At 35.6% G+C, this 18,815-nt stretch overlaps 1 long non-coding RNA gene across 1 annotated transcript; it reads right to left on the bottom strand.

The window, feature by feature from the left end:
* Window positions 1–625: 625 nt before the first annotated feature.
* Window positions 626–4,237, bottom strand: LOC138705021 (uncharacterized). Its single transcript, XR_011333541.1, has 5 exons — window positions 3,765–4,237; window positions 3,414–3,664; window positions 3,026–3,151; window positions 2,592–2,799; window positions 626–2,333 (listed from the first exon to the last, which is right to left on the bottom strand). It is a non-coding gene; the product is annotated as an uncharacterized lncRNA (long non-coding RNA).
* Window positions 4,238–18,815: the final 14,578 nt, after the last annotated feature.

Raw genomic sequence — 18,815 nt, 5'->3', positions numbered from 1 at the left:
AATTATTCAACTAATATCTTTTCGAGTTATCGACAGATACCACTTACTAGTATGATAGCCAAAATTATGGAAGAGATGATTTCTTAGATTGAATTGGTTCCTGGAATCTAGTAACTAACTTTCATCTTATTGGGTTGACTTTAGAGAATTGCATTCAACAAATGGACAGATTTTAAATTTTAGTCAAGATATTGAAGATATTTTAAACAGAAAACAAAACACCTTAACAATTTTAATTTATTTTCAAGGATCATATGGCTCTGTAGATATAAATCACTTAAGAAATTGCAAACTTAGGGTGTCCATGATAAAGTGTTACACTGGGTCAGTGACTTGATTATTTGATTCATTGACACAAATATGTAAATAGAGACAGATTCATCTGGGCTTCCCACATTGTTGTTTTCAGGAATACATTTTCCAATATTAATGTCGATGGTCTAACTAAAGAAATAGATCTTATGATAATCTCATCATTTGCAGATAATATGGTTGTCTAGAACAAAAAATCACAGTCCACAAATATTAATAAACTGAGCCAAAATCCCAACAGACTTTTTGACTCTACTTGGAGAACTCAAACTTGCTCAATTAAGGGAAACTTTACTAATAAAACATTAGTTATTTGAAAATGAATAGTATATAAGTTAACTTTAACAGATGATGTTAAGAAATGTGATACTTCTCCAGACATTTTAAAAATCATTAGAAACGATAAATGATCTGGTCAGTGAGTGACTACATACAGTATTTTTTATAGATGGATCCTGTTTACCAAGCCATACATGTAGTGATGTTGTAGTACAATACCAATATATTCCCTTTTACAGGGAATTATATTCAAACACTTGTTTGCCCCATTTTAACCGTGACAACGCTTTTTAGTTCTTTTAAACATTCTGGTTATTGTATTGTGTTTGTGTTTAGTGAAAGATTTTAGATAAGGGCGCAAATAGCCATAGTAGCTGACGCGCCCTTTTTAAACGCCACTAACTAACTAACTAACTAACTAACTAACTAACTAACTAACTAACTAACTTCAAACACTGACTAATTTTGATAGTGAAAATTTAGATACACTTTTAAGCTTACAAAATCTCCAGTATCAACTTCATAAATCTGAGAAGGCTGTCATACTATCAGATTCAAAATCAGATATTCTTGCTGCAGTATTGGACGTAACAGCATGAAATCTCAATATTTTACAGTGTTTTAATATTTTAAGCAAAATGGTCGAATTACATCAACGACTGGTACTTCCGTGGATCCATGAACTTTATGGAGTGGGAGGTAATGAGGTAGCTGAAAGGTAGCAAAATTACTGTAAGGTTATCTATACCTGCATCTTACCACACTGTTAAAAGAATAACAAGATCAGAACATGACAATGAGGTAACAAAAATCGGAATGATTCTAAAGCAAATGAAAAAATTGCAATAGGCCATCCGGCATCCGCTCCACGATGAAGGAAAATCCTCAGAAGAAACCAACTAATCAGATCAAATGGGGGCTCCAACCTACCCTTGAGTGCAGCTCTGAATTTGCAGGCCAACGAGTCTACCGACTAAGCTACATTGGTGGCTCTACTAAAAATATGAAGTACATGGCACTCAGATTATTAAATTGACAAACCTAAACAATTATTCATCAGTTAAGCTATAAAATATAATACATAGCAAGCAAGTTAATTCAATTTAAAAGTATAAACAATTCAATCAGTTGAAATGTACAGAAATTGATAATAAATATCATGCAAATTACTTCACATTACAAGCATAAACAATTCATCACTTGTGGTATACAGCCTACTATTTAATTTACAGCACATTCAATTCATCAGTTAAGCTATAGGCCTACAGTCTACTATTCAATTTACAGCATATATAATTCATCAATTAAGCGAAACAAAAATATAGTACAATACATAGTAAAAATAATACACCTAATTTAATAACTGAACTTCTATGAAAATCTACAGTGGCAGTACTCATATTATCACAGGCCATGATTGTCTCAAATATTTACAAAGAACTGATATTTCAGAATCTCGCCATGCCATTTCTGAAATCTCAATGAAGATATGGATCATTGTCTTGACTGTTTAACTTTACACAGCTTTCAATCATCTGGTTAAATATTGGAGTGCGAGATAACAAATGACATCATCTGCTGAACACTTGGTATCAATCAACCAACAACTTCATTACATTAAAGGGGAAAAAAAACTGAAAGAATTAATTGTATATAGACACAACACATAAGACAAGGCCGCTTCAGAACAGTAATTGGCAAGGCTCTGTTGTCTTAGGATTCTTATGTAGATTCAATTTCACCTGAAAGAAAAAAGTAGCATCTATAAGTATGCCTAATTATGAGAAATAAGAGCAGCAGCAGCAGGAGGAGTAGTAGTAGTAGTAGTAGTAGTAGTAGTAGTAGTAGTAGTAGTAGTAGTAGTAGTAGTAGTAGTAGTGATAATTATAATGACTGTAAAGTATGGAAATTAATATTGCAATGTAATATGAAAAGGTGATTTCACACCATCAACTCTTATCATTTAGTACAACAAATCTATTATATTCAGTTGCAATCACCAGTAGCTGTTCTTTCCTCCACTTTGTTGTTGGCTGATTTTTCACAAGTCTGCTATGATATGCAGCACTATCCATGGCAATAACGCATTGCCCTAATATTCTCAGGTCAACAACTGTGTTTGCACCCACTTCTCAACTACAGGGCTATTCATAGCACTATGGTAGTTCTGACTTTTCTTTCAATTGCATGAAAAAATTAAATCAGCACCTGCAATAAAAATTATACCTGGGCATATAATTACGTCACATGAATTCACAGCATTTAAATAAAGAAAATAAAACATAACATAACATAACATAACATGACATGAGATCCTCTTTGGTGAAAGGCTTTCCCACGTTTTTATTTAGTCACCAATTTTTATATTTTTGTACCCTGATTTAAAAAATTACTCTTGCCAAATTTATGTAAAATATAAATCAATATAACTTACCGAGTATAAATCCACCTTTCGTTCCGGCATCTAATCTTTCACCCTCATTTGTTGGTCTACGAATAACACCATTCATGTCACTGGAAACTTCACCTGGTTTATTTCATGAATAAGTGGGTGATCCTACTTAAAAAAACAGAGAGAGAAAAGCAATTCACTTTGACACTCTAAGAGACACAAAAATTTTAAACACAGGAAAACCGTTCAAGAATTTTATAACTAACCTCTAGTTATAATATGAAACTATTAATTGCAAAACATGTTGTTCCCACCTGAATTCATTACTAGTAGCCTATATTAATTGCAATTTCATATTCCACATAAGTGTTAACCTATTTGTTAGTAAAAAATTCAATCACTCAATGTCTCACAATACATTGAAATTTACCATTCATAAAAATCCAAGTCTCATCCAAGAATACTACGGGTTTAGGGTTCTCACGCTCCACATTTCTTATATATTCTCTTAAAAACGAATAACATCACTTTCTCGTACATGTGTATAAGGATCCCCTTTGCTCCATAGAAATGTCATCTCTTTCAAAATTTTTTTCACCGATGATAAGGATACTCTAAATAAATATGTTTCATAATCATCATTCATATGTTCCAGAACTTTTGCTGCTGTTAGTACTTCCCCTGTAACAATAAATGAAAATTATGCCATATTTTTATACATATGACTAATATCAGAATTGCATTGCATAAATCAACACAATAATTCCTGTAACTTCCCTACCTTTATGTAACTTGTCATAAATAAATCTCGCAATTGCATCTTTCGTAAAATCATCAGCATCAGTCACTGGATGTTTACGTAGTCTATGTTTTCCTGGTGTCACAAGTGGGGTCCCCTTCTGTGAATTTGTTATCACTTTCGTGGCTGTAGTAAAACCAAGCTGTAATAACAAACAATAACATAACACTTTTAAAAATTGTTATGTCATAAAATTCATGCATGATACCAACATTTACAGCTATATGAATAGAAAATGATCAACATGTTAGGTTGGGTCTACGATAGGTTTAAGTAGGCTAATATTTAGGTAATTCTCCAGAAAAGCTACATCAAAGAAGGCATAATTTTATTTTGTTTAATTGATTTCTGTGATATTTACATAGTGATGAACACGTGGTTTTTGTGCACAGCCACAAATACTTTCAGCACAAAAATCCTTTGACACTTACCTGTATATTCTAATGCATTGTTGTAGTCCCTCCCTCAAACTTGTTACTAATTACCAATATAACAGCGAGAGGTCCAGGACGAAGAGAAATGGTTAGTTTCCCAGTAGTGCGTCCTCGTCCTCTCGAGTGTTATATCTTAACAAGTACTTTAGATGGGGTAGCTTTTCTGAAGAAACACCATATTTAATATTACTTAGACCAGTCATGAATAAATTATTCAGCCAGAGTCAGCATTCCTATGCTTTATAGAGTATGTTATATAGTTATTATATAAAACTGAATTATTTTTAAGCACCATAACAGGCCAACATTCATGTAATATTTGCTGCAATATCAAGTTAATAATACAATATGACTTGTATTTTCTTCGGCCGATGTGGCATGTAAATTGTGATCTGAACGGTTAATTTAATACCAAAAGAGAAAACTGGAAATTTACTTTCGTGCTGTTTGATTATTTGTTCGTCTAATTTGTAAATGTATTTAAGCTATCACCTACTGCAGTATTACAGTATCTTAAATGTATTTAGTTTGGCAATATAAAAATCACTGACTTGATTAAACATCTAGGCCTAACCTAAAAATTTGTTTTGTTTGACCACAATCATGAAATTATTAGTGCAAACTCCTAAAACTGAATACCACTTTGAAATGTATGCTTAAGAATACTTACTCCTAATAATTTTCCTATTCTGGTTGTAATTTCTGTCTCTGTTAGCATAATTCCTTCTTCATTATCTTCTTTCTTCAACTCATTATACATGTGAACTACAGATTTCTGAAGCGTACTCTGAATGCCACACATTTTCTTCCTTGGAGGAGTCACTGCCACACTATTTCATTTTTTTGACATTGTAATAAAAATCTAAACACGAAAGAAATTCATTAAAATTTGAAATAATATTTCTATCCATTACCCACGTGCATTATCATGCCCAAGTATATTATATTTATTCGTACTTATCTGACTATTCTTGAATTATAACCACAACGCAACACGTAAAATAACTATTATGTATTAATATTAATACTAATATTAATTAATTATTAATAAGTTCGGATTTCACTATCTTCCAGTAACCGGCTGAGAAATCTAGTACAATTTTAATTTCATGGAACTCCAGTGCCGGCAAATATTGTCGATATTTGCCTCAGCTGCAAACATACCAGTTACAAAATCACTACCACTTATAGTATTTGTCAGTATCGAAATTCGAAACGAAGTTGGCAAAAGAAAATTCAACCTTCAAACTAGAAAATCACCATAATCCACTAGCATTTGTAGTAATGGGGGAAAAATGGTTAGGTTTCACCCTTAGGGTATCAAGTTACCTGGTCTTCCCTATAGATTCCCAAAACTGCAAGGCCTCCTCTTCGTTGTCGCCACGGTCCGCACCCAATAAGCAGCACAGCAACACAATCTGTATGAGGCCGCTCGTGCCAGCCCCAACCCGCTCATATCAGGCCTCGGCCGGTATGATCCTAGGTTACGGCGAAGACACCAGACAGGTCCACTAGCTATTCTCTTAAGACAGGAAAACAGGGAGGCAGGTGTCACTCCCAGATTTAGGTAGTAGATTATTAATTCATGACTTAATCTAATAAGCAACCGCTGTGAAATGGCCTGCTCTAACTCGGGCTATAAATCCATTCTATCCCTCTTACAGGTCTACGGAGTGAAGAGTCAATTGACTAGTCTCCGGATCTGACAGAAACCATCAAAAAGCCAATTGGCTAATACCGTTATGATGGTTAAATAACTTGAGCTAACATATCGTCCCCAATAAATCCGTTTTGCTGATCGATGGAGTTGTAATAGAGCCAATTGGCTAGTCTACATCCATCGAATCAAGTCATTTTACCTAAGAGCCAACTGGCTAGTCTCTAAAATTGAGACATCTCATCCTGCCTAAGGTTTTTCCGTGGTTTTCCTAAGGCGTTAAGACAAATGTCGGGATGAGCCCTAAAAGAAATGGGCCACGGACCTGCATTCACTTCCCCAGACATTGGTGACGGCTCAAGATTAATGATTGTTCACATCGAACTCGGGCCTGGCAGGGTTCAATCGTCCCCTTGTACAGATCACTGGAGTCATCAAGGAGCCAATTGGCTGGTCTCCTGATCTGAGAAAAATCATCAAAGAGCCAATTGGCTATTGTAAGATTAATCCCTACGCGTTCGAATCTTCAAACAGCCAAACTGGCTATCACCGTTTCGTGCCTAGACTTCTCCTCCATCGCGTCTCTCCTCCGGATCAGGTCGCTGTACTTCTGCCCCTCCCCCCCCGTATGTTGTAGCTAATCAGTTACGTCCATTTTCGGCTTACCCACTGGAAATTTCTAGCGCTCCTTCACTGGGGCGGCGAAACCCGAAGTGAGACAAGTGGCCAAGAGGCTTGGAGCTCACATATTCAGTTTTTCACAGCCCCAACTCCCCCCTTGCAAAAAGGACGTGTTTTCACGTACCTTTAAAGTTTCTCCTCCCACTTCCCCCCACTCATTCATTCATTCAGCGCCGAACCGAAGAACCGGCGAGGGTGGCAGAAGGGTGCGAAGAAGCGGAAGGCTGTGGACTGGTGGCTCTGCTCAGATCTGCTCTCTCTGAAGTCCGAACAGCAAGTCCGATCCTGATCTGATCGTCGCCCATTTCGCTCTCGGCCGCTGGGCCTTCTTATATACCCCTCTCGGAGCTGACGTCACTAAGCTCTTCTTTGTTTGGGGTGCTAGCGTGGGTTCACGTCACAGAGCCTGGGGGTATTTCTACTGCCAACGCTACTCGTCGCCGCATGATCTTTGCTTTCTCCCTCATAAGAGGGAAAAACGAGCCAACCTGCTTTCTTAGAGAAAACAGAGACTGTCGTTCGCGCGGGTAGGTTTGAACCATTTAAAGTAGGACGCACGGGCATCGAAAATTGAGGTACGCAACAACTTTTATAAGGCTAAAAGTACCATCAATTCCAACTTATCATGTCATACGCAATCTTTTTTTTTTATTTTTTTTATATCACTTTCTTTATGAATGATGTGTTTCATCCATTTAGTACAGTATAGTTGTACCACTATGGAATTCATGTGAATATTCCTTCTTAACTCTTTATTATGTTATTAACATTTAAAACACAACTGCAATATTAAGAAACTGGTATTGGTACTTTTGTTTTGCAGACAATATAGATAATATGAAACAGAAAGAAGCCATATAAAAATAACGAAATCAAATTTCACATTCCGTTTGAAGTTTGTGCACCACTGTTTTCTTAATCCAACAAGCTGCTTATTCATATACACAACCCTTCCTCTTTCCATACTTAGCGCTTGCTGCCCGCGCACGACGTCAAGGTCAGAAAAATGCGCTTGCTTTGACATCATTGCGTTACGCGGAGAGTGTAAGTTGCGTCATCATATCATGCAGGCTTGTACCGTCCTTTATGGTGGGTTTACACGTGCATGGATTCATTGGCGCCAATAACTATTGGCGCGCAAGTAAAAACAACTTTCACGTGTAAACCTTTACTGGCGTGCAAGTTTAGACACTGCATGCAATGTTTCGAAAAGTTAGTGGCATGAGCAAACGGACATTTCTGTTGCACGTGTAAACTTGAAGTTTCTCATCGGCACGCCAGTATTGTACAGTACATAGTCCGCTGATGTATTTGCATCAAGTTTTATAAATTTGATTTATAAGAATGAGGAAGTGCAATTCTGAAATAGTCACAAAGCCTCTTTACGTATATGAAAAACACAAGTGTTTGTGGGATCTGAACTCTAATCTTTATAAAAAAAAAAATAGATGCCAGAATAGAGGCTTACGAAAAATATGACAAGGAAAATGAGTAGTGAACAAATATTCTGTATTTTCTTTCCAAGCAATGTAAAATATGTAGTTGTAAGTTAAAACGCAACATTATTTTTCCGATTATACAGTAGACCTATATGCACTTTCCGTTAGAAGAGATGAAAGTATGTAAAGAAGTGTATTCCAACATTTTAAAACTACATTATAACAAATAAACTCGGATTTAAAGCTACAATTAATCTTAGTGGAATTCAAAATTAATGCAATAAATCCCGCTCAAGTTTCGTTCCAAAATAGTATGGTAAAGGGATGTCTAGTTCCTTTCGTAAAACATTTGGCGTCACGCAGTAAATCTTGGACTTACAGAACATTGACAGGTTGCTACTTGAACAATGTGTTGCGATGGCTATCTTAAAGAAACATGCGTGCACCATTTAAAATAAAAACACTGAAAATGAGCAAATATATTAATATAGCAGACGGCTACTGCTATGCAGATTATACCAAACTACCGTATTCCATAATGGCTAACGTATTGAAAAAAAAGAAAATGAAGTGGTACTGATGGTTGTTACAAACTCTAGCATGTATGAAATGTTAGTTTCAAAAAACAACATGCTATATTAATTGCAGTCATAAATACACTAGTGAAAAGGAGGACATTACGTCCACACATCAAATTTACCGAGTCTTAAGTAATAAAAGTGTTAAAAGTGAGTAATGAAAATGTATATTATACAATGGCGGTGCGCCAATAAGGGCTGCTGGGCTGCAGCGCTACCTAGTAAGCTATTCCTGAAAGATATGCATGTGTATTGAATATATTATTTGTTTCTATTGTCTTCGTCTTCAGCAAAACGCCGGTAGATACTTTTGTCAAGCTATGGGTAGTGCACTGCCGTCAGATACTTTTCTCAAGCTATACGTAGCGGCTCGGGCTGTGCCCACATGAATTTGTAGGTTGACTCCTGTTTCAGAGCGGTGGTGTGGGTGTATTGGTGTTGTGAACAGCAACAGCTTCGGACTGCAGGCAATGCAGACCATACGACAGTGATGTCAAAGCAAGCACATTTTTCTGACCTTGATGTCGTGAGCGGGCATCAAGCGCTAGGTATGGAAGAGGAAGAATTATGTATATGAATAAGAAGCCTGTTGGATTAAGAAAACAGTGGTGCACAAACTTCAAACGGAACGTGAAATTTTATACCGTTATTTTTATATGGCTTCTTTCTGTAAAATAAAAGTACTAACACCAATGCTTAATATTGCACTTATGTTTTAAATGTTAATAACATAATAAAGAGTTATGAAAGAATATTCATATAAATTCGATTGTAGTACAATTATACTATACTAAGTGAATGAAACAAATCATTCATAAAGAAAGTGATATTCCAAAGAAAGAGATTAAGTATTACATGGTAAGTTGGAATTGATATTGATGGTATCTTTGGCCTTATAAAAATAATCAATAAACTAATCAAAACAATATTATGGTATAAAGCAAAGTTACCTAGGTATATGTTTTAACTATAACTAATATTACACAACAAAAATCTTATCGCATTGTGCTTTTAAGGTGATACTGGTGCACAACTTCCTGTCATCAGAATATTAAATTTTTTTCTGGAATTCTGCTGAAGATATAGAGCTGACGTTTTACCAACACATGGTCACATATCTTTTGTTTATGATGTAACACTAGTTGCTTTGTTAATTCATTTCCTTGCAAACATTTTTCATGCGAATATTTTCCAAATTTTCAATACACTATCTTCAATATTACGTATTTACGACATATTAGATTTACGAAAACATTGTTTCAGTACCTGTAAGCTACTAAATAAACATGTCTGAAAATTTCACTTTTCTGTAAAAAAAAAAAGTTTAGAAAATATTCATTTTGAATAAAAAGCAAACTTGTGAAAAATGAGTATTAAAATTAAATCTTACATTCTTATAATGCACTTATACTTCTCAGACAAATATAAAAATTAACATGGATACAGTTTTAATAAGTTCTCTTCCCTTTATCCATTGAATCAGTTCTGGTCATCCCTGTATATACCTCGACCAAGCGGCATATAAGCTACTACCTCTTTCGTCTGTCTCTTTCCTTTCCGCTGTAAAGAGCTCAGGCTCTCCTGAGCTCTAAAGCGCGCACTTGCTCCTATGGGCATCAGTTGACATGACTGCCATACGGCAACGCAACGCAGGTAGCGATTTCACATTTTTTTCGTGGTGTGTTGTGTTCTTTTCATTGTGATAAAAACATTATTTTTCAACGGCAACTAAAGTAACTTGAGTAACATATTTATCATATAGGCCTAATATGACGTTTAAAGGCATTAGAAAAGCGTAATTCGATAAAGTCTTTTCATATTGCTTGTCGCATGATATTTTCTTGCATCTACTTCCATATTACCCCGATTTTGTCTTCAATATTGCTGAAGACATTGGGATGAGGTTTTCTTGCATTGAAATCTCTTTTTACTTATTTTCAACCTTTCTTCTTTTCTTATAAAGTTTACCCATAGGTATTTTCGTTTTCGATAATTTTAATATATTTTAGGTTACCTTTGTTTATGACGTCATTTGATTGTCGTAATATAACAAATGAACTCACAGTATAGGTCACTGCTTACATTAATAAGGCACAGGGCCTTCGGAATTACGATTTTACTATGATACCGAAGACTGTGATAACTTAATTGGATTTAAATGTGTTTTAGTTTGGCGAAATGCAAACGAATGAAATACGATTTAACCGCCCTATTTAAGTTAAATTACAATTAGTTTATTGTGGATTAGTAACATGTTGGTGAAACCGGCTCTTACTCCAGGATATTTAAATCTTCTGTTTATTATAGGCATAAATGGTTTGTGTGGCTGTCCTGAAAAAAAATGCGCTATTTTGCTTTCCGTGTTTATTGTTCAGGAGTGATGCCACTTGGACAAAGATGAGAATAAACGATTTAAAACATTCAGCCGAGAAAGCTAAAAACACGAAGATTCGACAAAACATATTAAATATGTCATTTATTCGGCTATGTTAGGGAAAAAAAACATCGTAAACCAGTTAAGTGACGCTTACAGACAGCAAATAAACAAACATAATGAGAAAGTGAAAAGAAATGGAGAAATTCTCTCGAAAATTATAGACTGTATAAAGTTTTGTGGAAAATTTGAATATCCAATATGTGGTCATGACGAAACCTCAGTCATCGAATCATGACGTGTTTCGAGGATTATTGGAATTTGCTGGAAAGTTAGATGAGTCTCTCGAAAACCATTTTTTGAATTCAAAAGTGTTTACAGGAATTTCCAAGACAATCCAGAATGAACTTCTTGACTGTATTCTGGAGGTGTGGCGTGATGAAATATCTTCTGAAATACAACAATCAAAATTTTTATCAGTCATGTCAGACGACACAACTGATGTATCAAGTCATACTCATCAGGTTATTGTTTTCCGTTATGAATTGGGCATTGCTGTGCATGAAAAATTGTGGGGATTGTTTAACCCAAAAGTAAATGTGTAAGTATTCGCGGAATGCATTGTAGAGCAGTTGAATACAGTTCTGAATGGCGGCCGTGACAAATTTATCGCCCAGACCTACAACTGAGGAGCTGTAATGAGTAGAGGGAAGACAGATGTACAAATAGTTATTAAACAATTCTATAAATGCGCACATTCTGTGCATTGCTATGCACATCAACTGAATCTAATCACAGAAAGGGCAGCATCATATAATTTACAAGCTCGTATTTTTTTCGGTAATCTTGCTGCTATACCTGCATTTCTTTCTAAGTCGTCCTTATGATTGGCTGTGCTCCATAGTATTTCTAGATGAATATCTGGAGGATCAAATATACGATGGAATTTTCATAGCGGATTAGTTAATACTGTTTTTCTGAAAATAAGGAGAGTTTAATAGAATGTTTTGGGAAACTCAAATTGAAATAAATCATTCCACTTTAAAGGAGCTACAGAGATTCTTCGCATGTTGAATGATCTGGACTTCAACTTCTGCCTAGAATTTTTTCATCGTATCATGTTTTATTTGGATATTTTGTATAACCAACTGCAGCATCGTAATGCGAATTCCACCAGTATCTACAAGGCAGTAAATTCATTATTTGAGGCAATCATGAAAGAAAGAAACAAACTTTCTTTTGTTACTCATCAACAAGAAGAAACTCCTCCCATGAAGAAAAGGAAAAGCAAGTCGCAAAGTCTTGTCTCAGCGAAAGAGGTGTATGATATCATTTCTTGTCAGGTAAAAGAGAAATTTGCTTTCAATAAGCATTTGTCGGCAGCAAAATTGTTAAATTTCTTTCTTTTCAAAGACAATATAAATTACATACAATTTTCTGCAGCTGAACTTGATGAAACCATTGAACCTTATCCTTTCTTGTGTAAAGAACATCTGAAAACTGAACTATCTGTTTTGTGCGAGAGGCAAGAATTCTGTAATATTTCTGGACTTACGAAAATGTACTAAATCATGTTGAATACAGGAATCAGCGCTTTCTGCACAGAAGTGTTCACTCTCCTCAAAATAATTCTTATTACTCCATGACTAGTGCTCAACTTGAGAGGTGTTTTCCTATGCTGAAAAGAATGAAGACTTTTCTAAGAAGTACAATGAAACTAGATCGTCTTGTTGCTTTGGCAATGTTAAGCGTAGAAAAAGTGATAATTGAAAATATTGTTAATTTCAATGATAAAGTTGTTAATACATTTTCTAGCCGCAAACAAACAAGGCTAAACTTCGTATTCAAATAAAATTGTGAATCGAACAGTGAAATGTTATCTCCAGTAAAATTAGTAACACAAACCAATATAGTATTTTTAAATTAAATTTTATAGTGTACAGTGTTTCAAAACTTTAATTATAAACAATCATAAATATGAAGGACAACAGCAGCATCAGAACCAAAAAGAACTGAATCAGTGATTGATCATGGCTGCAGTTTCAATACAGGTGAACTTTATTAATATAATATTAATTTTCGCTAGGTACAGGTACATAATACATAATAATGCTGTATATTGAAAATTTTAGTGCAGCCCTACCAACCTAAAATCTCACGAGCCGCCACTGATATTATACATCGTTTAACATTGATTTTAATCTACAAGGTCTATTCAAACAGGGCGTTACAGTAATTTTAATTCTAAATCTCAATTTATCATTCAGATTAAACCACTTTAACTAAATACAAACAATACGATTAAAATGACAATTGTACCATTGAAAAATTGGCCATAGCACTCTATCCCGGTGCTGTGTGGACCCGCCACTCAGTTTCACCAGTAAAAGTGCTGAAGTAGGTAGTTCTCAATTTCTCTCCTGAACAAACACTGGGCGGTTTTCAACGGTTTACTGCCGGAATGGAAATTCTGATGCACGATATCGTCAAGCTAACAGACTGACGGCCCACACTGTTACGCTGTTTACACACTCCCAATGCGGTACAGACACATCGCTAGCATGTGAACTTGTGGTAGGGAAGTACAGTGTTGGACCACATTTTTTTAACGTAAGTTATTATTCCCATTTCTCAGTGATGAATATCGGGTCTTCACACTGCAGTAAAGAGTTCAAATCTTGAGATGTCCAACGCGACAGTGCAATAGATTTAGTATTGTTATAAGAGTTAGAAGGGATTCTAATTGCTCGATGTTTCTTTATAGCACGATATGTTTACTTTCCCATTACTCGACGTATTAATTGGAACGTATTGTGACGCTGCGAGAAATGTCTCAGTGACGTTCTCTGCTTTGAAAGGCAGTCTGTAAGTCGTGTTATGTTACTTATTCTAATCTTTTGTCCAACATACAGACAATCAAATAACAAAAACAAAATAAAAGTCAAACACTCTAAAAAAGACTGGCATGATGCAAATGGAGAAGTTCTATGCAAGTAGAACATACAAATCTTCTATTAAACCAGGGCCGGGCACATTACGTGATTCTGAGAAATGAGCGCTGTGTGCTTTAAAAAGCGGTTCTTCCGAGCGCTGTGACGTATGCATACTGTACGTCATTCAGTGTCGGTGCAGTGGTAACTCTGCTGTTTGATGGCGAACTCTGAAGACGGAGCTTCCGCTCATACATTAAAGCGGCCCGCTACTCCCAATGCATTTAATGTATCATGGGAGGAGGAGTTCTTTTTCGTAGAGAGCAGTAGAGTAGCAAAATGTTTAATTTGTCATAAAACACTCCAACTGATTAAGAAGTTCAATATCCAACGGCATTATTCTTTACAACATGCTACTGAATATGACAAATATGTTGGTAATGAACGCCATAAATTAATACAAAAATTTAAAGAAAATGTTTCTCAGGTACACTATACTAGAGTATCTATTTGATATTTATATTGCATTATAAGTTATTATAAATTTAGTAAAGTATAATTTTAAATTATACAAGTATTATGTTATATCATAATATAGTATATTACAGTTCATATCATATATCATGTCACATCATATCATATCATATCATGTCATATATCATATCATATATCATATTATATTATATATTAACAGGATGACAATAATCCACTTAGTGAATCGGCTGTGAGAATTAGCTACAAAATTTGCCACGAAATTGCAAAGGAATTGAAAACATTCAACGAAGGTGAATTCATCAAGCGATGTTTAATTATATTGGCAGATGAACTCTGTCCACAGCAAGTAGGGGAAGTGGAAGCCACACGCCTGTCTCGTAGAACCGTGGGGAGGAGATTATGTAAATAAGCCTAATGATTTGTGTGTATACATAGAGCGAAATTTATTCCATTAAATTAATGAGTGTTATAAAGTCTGTACTGTACAATGGATTGATGTAATATCCTTATAAACTGTTATGTACTGATAGGCTGAATGAATAGAACAACCGTGGCTGCTGTTATATTAATGCTGGGAAGGTAGCTATAATGTGAGTCCGCCACTGAGTGAGCGTTCTGCTCCGGCTTGCCTTGCGGAGCGAGAGCAGCTCTGGCCGTCTAAACGGAGCCGCTCTCATGCCCGGCCCTGTATTAAACCAATACTTAAATAGATATGAAATTATACTGCACCAACAACCAGAAAGATGAACAAAGCAGATATAGAAATATTATGCCAAAACAACGTACCGAAGATTAAAATCTACACATGTAATAGCACTACATGCAGCTGCGAACACTACTTCACTGGAAAATGAACACAACTGTATGAAAGTTATGCCACTAATAAAATCATATATGGTCCCAATGAAATAATGGTGATTTTAAACTGAAAAAATACAATTATTTCACAACCAAAGCAGGAGAGTTGTTGACAAACCTGAAAATAGAGGAAAAATTCCAAACTCCATCCAGCAAACTCGAGAGATCACATAGATATAAAACAACCAGCATCAAATCAACAAGGTCTCAAAATCAACGGATTACCTGACATATTACTTCAGAAATCACTTAAGACTATAAACACTAAACATACAGGAAAGAAATGGATTAAAATCCACACGGATGGATCTGTTACTAACCCCAAGAAAGGAGAAGGAGCAGGGATTTAGAATGAGATATTTTCACAATATCTGGTACACTACTTGATTCAAGATCCATTATCTCCGATGTGGAACTCCAATTACCACAGATTTAAAACATCTCTTATATTGAACAATCATAAAAAATAAAATCGTCATAGATCTAGTGGTGGACTCAAAATCATGTATTTCCAGTGAAAGATTTCCCACTTTTTTTTTAATTACATGAAAACTAAATTCAAAGTTTCATTAACTGTTCAAACATACATATACTCTTAGATTCTACGTAGGAAAGAGCAATATACAGATTAGAACAAACCAACACTACTCACGTTTTTGAATAGTGTGTCATGAATAGGTCTGTGAAGCTTACATTTTTACTGCACACTGTAATAACCAGGCTTAGGATCCGAGACAACTTAAGAATGAAGTGAAGTAAGTTACAGTGCAACGGAGTACAGGTGGAGTGAGGTGGCGCATTGAGTTTTGTTTACCTGTGCGTTTGTGTACAATTTCGATTCTCGATCAGAGGTACAGTATTCTTTCGACTATCGCTACAATACGAACTCAGGACATCACAGTGCATTTTCAATTCATAGTGAACAGTTTTTTTCGAACTAGTTGCAAGTACATACACCTAACGGCAAAAAAGAATGGGTCGACTCTTGGTCGATAGAAATGCTAAGTTTTATCGCGCGGTTCACTCGTGCAAACGCACTGCACTTCAAGGCATTGCTGTAGTGTCTCTTCATTGAAAGTCGTCCGTCTACAATGTAATCAACCTTCCGAGCTGTATGTGGCCCAGTGGTAAGGTGTCTGACATCCGTAACAGAGGTTGTGAGTTCGTCTCCAAGTACAGTAAAATTATTTTTTTATTTTAGTTTTTAATTAATTTATTAGTTTAAATGTGAAATAGCGTTTGTTCATAAACTTTGTTATGCTTGCCTTGTAAAAATATTATTGCCCATCACCTGTTGGCTATTAATAGGCGAGACCTGGCCTGTATAAACAAAAATACTTGTTTCACATTCTAAAAAATCGGACGCATAACAAACATAAATAAATAATTAAATAAACAAACAACAATTTGTTAATATATTAACAAAAAAGGCCTGTGGTGGGGACTAGTATCTCGTCCACACACCACCTGTGTCAAAAACTGCCCTCACTCTGCGTGGCATGGAGTCCACAAGATTACGGAACAGGTCTAAATTTATGGCCATCTCCTTCCACGCATCTAGAACTCTGTCCAACAATTCGTCAGCTGTCCAAACGGGTGGTTGTTCTGCCCAATTAGAGCATAAGATCCGTTTGACTGTAGCCCACAAATTTTCAATAGGATTCATATCAGGTGATTTTAGAGGCCAGTCGACCAGGTCGACATCAGGCCTCCTCTTAAACCACCTTTGAATCCGGTTGGCGGTGTGTACTGGGTGATTATCCTGTTGGAAGAAAAGTGTTCCTTCTGGATATCGTTCTCGGGCGGAAGGGATCATTACTTTTGCCAAAATGTTTCGTAGACTTCTGCCGTAAACCGATAGTGGATGCGTTCCAGAAGTCCTGCCCCATCGTATGACGTCCACCCCCAACACGCGACACTCACGCGACCCGACCTGTTAAGTCGTCCCACGAAGCGTTCATCGTATCGGTGGCCATCCATACGATAAATTAGAGCAGGACCATCAGAAAGAAAGAAAGAAAGAAAGAAAGGTGTGTCTACTGAAAGCTTCAGCGATCTGAAAAATATTTCCAGGGGAATTTCAACATATACTTCTTCAGCTGAGCATAATATGGATTGCTTCATCACACTCAAACAATCACTGAAACAAACTCACAGCATAACAACTTATTTGATGAGTGACATTATTTTTTTTCGTTAATAATAATGATGATGATAATAATAATAATAATAATAATAATAATAATAATAATAATAATAAAGTAATAATGGCATTAATAATATAACAACAGGACTAATTAATATCATGAATAAACATTTCCTATCGCAGGCACTTAAACTAGTTGCATATGGCCTCACCGAGGATTTCGGTCACCGGCCGCTACTGATTTTAAACAATATTAAAAAAATATCTATGCAATGCAAACACATACTCTCAGAGACACTCTGTGCTATCCACTGAAGCTATGTAGTGGTAATATCTTGAGATGTGCAACAAATGTGACAATATTAATCTAAGAATCACAGTCGAATTTCTTCCTACAACCGCTTTAGTTAACATTATGTAGGGTCTATTAGTCGTAGTGACAAAAGAAATCGTAGTCTTAAACAATTTTGAACTCAATAAACAATTCAGGCACCACACAATAAATTTTAGTCGCCATGGCTACATGCTCCCCGGAATTCAGCGCAAACTTAAAATAAAACATATTACCTAGTACATGCTTTAAGATTCTCTACACATTGCTATGAATGACTGTAAACATTTTAAGTGTTTCAAGTGTGTGTGTGTGTTTTTTTTTTTATAAAATAAATTTTCTTCTTTCCTAATGAAATGCTGGCTACCAAATTCTTCTATTATAGCACTGATTTCCAAGCGTCCAGCTTTATTTTGTTTTCGCATGTTCACTGAACCGTCCAGAAGGGTCGAGTGCAGCCGATCTGTATTCCATACATAGGCTCTACCTACACTGTTGCGAGTCGCTTGAAGGCTTAAGATAACCAAACGCAGGACTCTATAATAATAACACAACCCTATGGGGTTACTCGCGTTTGAGAAGTGTTAATGTCTTCTACAAAATATTTGCTGTATAGACAAGTTATTTAAATTATATTCATTAAAACAAATTCTTTAAAATTTCCATTGTCATTAATTTTCAGAATTAATTGAAACTTATCTCAGGTCCATCTTCAGAGTATATCAGACAGAGAACAACTGATACAAAGATGTAAATTGCACCTTTATGCTTTGTGTATTGACCCAGATATAGATCTAGTCGGACATACTAAAATTAGCAGATTAAGATGGACTGATTATTGTGTGTTAAGAATGAGGGAGAAACGCTTAACAAGGAGGTTGTTTATTATTAAATATGGAGGGGGAGGAAGAATTGGAGGAAACTAGCAATAAATAGAGAAGAATGTGGAACACGTCAGAGGAAGGCCATATTATATAGCGCCGTGGAGGCAAGAATGATGGTGGTGACGGTGATATTGATAATGGTAATGGTAATGATATTCAAACTCAAATAAAGTCTAAAATATATTTTTATTATTACATTGTTCTTTGCTTTGGAAAACGAAAAAAA

The sequence above is a fragment of the Periplaneta americana genome, chromosome 8 (genome assembly GCF_040183065.1).
Source record: "Periplaneta americana isolate PAMFEO1 chromosome 8, P.americana_PAMFEO1_priV1, whole genome shotgun sequence".
Lineage (NCBI taxonomy): Eukaryota > Metazoa > Arthropoda > Insecta > Blattodea > Blattidae > Periplaneta > Periplaneta americana.
The sequence above is the reverse complement of the archived record's forward strand: the minus strand, read 5'-3'. Positions and strand labels throughout refer to the sequence as shown.